Below are 4,038 nucleotides of genomic sequence, written 5' to 3' on the forward strand. Positions count from 1 at the left end.
AGCTAATTGCATGGTAATTTCAGGTTACGATACAATGTCATTCAAGTAGCCACATTCAGTTTACCTCAACAAAGGAGATGCTGCACATTTCTTCCCATACCTTTATTGATCAACCGTGTTTTCTTAACTTTTAATCTGATTTCACTTCCACCTGTTATGCCTACATGTGGGGCTCTTGTTACCGTTTGAAAGGTTAACTTCCTTTTCAACCTTTCTAGCCCCCCACGTGCCCTACTTAACCTCCCTTACCAAGTGCCCTACTAAACCCCATATAAACTGTTACTTTCTGGTTGGACCATATTCCTTTCACACTAAAAATTACATAGTATCTCTTCCAATTTCACAAGTTTTTAGGGTAATCTTTATTATCTTAAACACCCCAAAGTTTGCTACAAAATTTTCTGCTATAATACCAGATAACCAAGGTTAGAGTCCAGTGGGTTTAGTGGACAATGACTGCATTGAATTGGTTATTATAACAGTGACCCCTGATACCAATTGTCAGCTCTAAGATCAGTTCCCTGCTGCTGTCTCATCTTTCAACAAGTCTCCCTTGATTTCACTTCAGTTATGTCTCCTGTGCCCTATTCTGTATCTTCTGAATTTGAGAATGTTTTTAGTCAAAGGAGTGGTTGGGCGGATGGGTCTTGGAGAAGGTTGATTAGTGATAAAATGTTCTTGTATTCATTTAATACTTCTCCAGCCTCAAACCAGGTAGGCAGCAGGGTAAACATCTTGTATCTATTACCTGATGGAATGTTTCTTGGTTCTGTTTAAATTGTGAGGCTGGTGTAGCTCATCCAGTCAGTACTCACTCAGAGCTCCAGGAAAGGAAACTATTGCATTACCATCCTCAGTTTTATGGTTTCAGAGGTGATGATGTATGGCCCGGCTGTGTCTGGAGATGTTCTAGGCAGAGCTGCTTTATCTTGTAGGATGCCAACCTTGGAGGAGAACTCTTGTTTGGAAAACTTCCTTATTTTTATGGTTATTCATGATTCCCTCTCCAGGAAGAGTTTTCTTATTGGTTCTTGTAACCTAGAGGGTGGCCGCATTTTCCTGATGTCTCCTGTACTCCCCCTTACCAGCGAGACACAGAAGGAGATGGCAAATTACCAAACCTCTTACCTTAGTGCATCACACATGCCCTGGGGAAATCGTCAATGACTCCTAAATAGAAACAAAGAAAAAGTTGTTTAGCAAGGATGGCCTTGGAGATGTCTGAGCCCCAGTGTGGCAATAACAACCAACTGATGGGCTCACTAAGATGTGAAACGCAGTCTTTAGTTCTCCATATTCCCAATATGCTGACTAAATGAAGTTGCTCTATGTAGTATCCCCATAATATGACCTCTTGCCCTTATGATTTTATCATCTGAGATTCTTCAGACAGCATTTACTTTCATCCTGTGTCTTATATCCTTGACCAATCAGGCCTAATTTCCCATCCCAGCTGAAGTGCACTGTGTTGACCACACTTAAGATTTTTTTTCCCCACAATTTCATGTATATGCATCTTTGATCTAACTAAGTATTTCTTTAAGGAAAGTTTGGCATTTTATATCTCTCTCACACACAAATACCAGATGTCACTATTGTCATACGTTACTTTCTATTGCTGTAATAAAGCATCATGATCAAAAGCAACTTAGGAAGAAAAGTGTATTTTCTGTTACAACTCCCAGGTTATAGTCCAACACTAAGGGAGCTCAATGAAGGAACACATGGCAGGAACCTAGAGGCAGGAACTGAAACAGAGTGGTGCTGCTTACTGGCTTGCTTTCCATGTTTTCCTTAGTTTGCCTTTTATCTCACCCATGGCCACCTACCCTGGGTGGCAGAGCACAGCCCACAGTGGCTGGGCCCTACTATATTAATCACCAATCAAGAAAATTCCCCCACAGACTTTCATACAGGCCAATATGATGGAACCAATTCTTCAACTGATGTTCTCTCTTTGAAGATGATTCTAGCTTATGACAGATTCACAAAAACAAAACAAAACAAAAACAAACCAACCAAACAACAAACACAAAAAGAAAACAAAAAATTAAAACAAAACCTACAACCAACACAATTATATTTTCCTATTGCCTGGTTTCATCAATAAGAAACTCAAAAACAATATTTCATCAATATATTCCAGTTTATCTACCAAAAATTTAACATGGTTCTACACAGTGTAGGAAGTTAAGTTTTTAATAATTAAAATTATCTGTAAACACTTAAAGAATCATAACCCAGTATAGGAAAACAGCTGAAAATTACAAGCTTTTTAATCCTGAAAAGCTTTCTTCACATCTTTAAGACTCAGTTTCTCCATGAGAGAGATGATGATGGGACCTATCCCAGAACCCCGCTTGAGGATTAATGAAAGCGCATGTAGATGCCTGGGTGTGGTAGGAATTCACCAAGAGGAAGACTTCAGGGTAAGATGGCAAACTAGAAGCTGCCTCTCTGTGAGGTGGTAAAGGAGAGTAAGAAAAATTAAAATTAAAAAGACTCCTTATTCCTAAGAGGGTTTTGAGCATCTATTGTGAAAACCCATTCCCATTGGTGTTGGGGTGTACTGTGTGAAGGTGTGTCTTTGTATATTCAATTGTTAATTTTGTACCAGCAGAAAGCTATCTCCAATCTCATGTTTTGTAAATATTTATTTCTTCATCACCCATGCAAGGCAATCTGGAATTGTATCTGATTGGCTTTTTGTAAAGAGCTGATGGCCAATAGCTGGGCAGGAAATGGAAGACATCTTCCAGGCAGAGAAAAGGATGATGGGAGAAGGTCAGAGGCCAGGGACACAGGGAGGGACAGACATACCTGGGCTGAGCAGAGAGGTAAGGAACTAGCCACCTGTGGGAGGTATGGGCTAGAATAGTTGAATAAAGTTAAGTGAGCTAGCTGAGAGTCTGCCCAGCTAAAGGCCTAAACTCTTAAATATTAGTAAACCTCCATGTCATTATTTATATCTCTAGTGAGTCTGAGAAAGTCCTACCACACATTGGAATTTAAATTATGTCACTGTATGACCTCAGTGTTTGACACTGAGCTACAGGTTTTAGTCTTGGTTTGGTCCCATCTCTCCTTTTTATGTTCCCATCTCTCCATTTTGAAACAACAACGTTCATTCTTTGTTACTGTATATTGGAAGTATATAAATTCATTTTTGTTGTTGTTTTTCAAGACAGGCTTTCTCTTTGTAGCTTTAGATGTCCTGGAACTTGTACTGTAGACCAGGCTGACGTCAAACTCACAGAGATCTGCCTGTCTCTGCCTCCCGAGTGCTGGGATTAAAGTTGTGAATCACCATTTTCAGGTTATAATCTTTTTTTCAGTGTTCACAATGGATCATAGCCAAGAGTTTGCCTTGAATCTCACAGGGGAATTTGAACTTGACCTTTTAAATAATTCTAGAATTGTTAAGACTAACGGGGTTTATGGCGACAAGCTGAGGGCATTTTTCATAATGAAATGGATGTGAGATTTTTGACAGCGCCATAAGTGGAATGCCATAACTTGGAAGTGATATGTTTGGGTGTCAGGTTGACTAGGGGTAGGCTTATAATGATCATTGTTCTTTGACAAGTTGACTGGATTTAGGATCACCTAGGAATCAAATCTGAGACCCATCTTTGGGTGTGTCTGTGAAGACATTTCTAGAAAGGATTACCTGAGAAGAATTCATGTGGCCAAATCTATGGGCTAGGAGGGTTGGAGAGAGTAAAAGGGAAAAAGGAGAAAGCCAGCAGGGTGTCTGTGTTTTCCCTGTCTCTGCTTCCTAGCCAACCAGGAGGCTGCTTTGCTCCTTTATTCCTTTCTCATCAGGACAGATTGAACCTCCCAAAGCCGCAAGCAAAATAAATCTTTATTTCGAGGTGTCTGGTAATTCAGTCACAACAATGAAAAAGCAACTGGCATAGAGAGACACTGATCAAATGTTACTGAGATTATAATCATTAAATCAAATTACTTTCATTTGTCACCATCCCCCTTGATTCAGTGAATGATTTTTATTGTTTGAGGTTGAATTTGTGTAAC

This window comes from Psammomys obesus, unplaced genomic scaffold, assembly GCF_907164565.1.
Source record: "Psammomys obesus unplaced genomic scaffold, mPsaObe1.curated_primary_1811, whole genome shotgun sequence".
Taxonomy (NCBI): domain Eukaryota; kingdom Metazoa; phylum Chordata; class Mammalia; order Rodentia; family Muridae; genus Psammomys; species Psammomys obesus.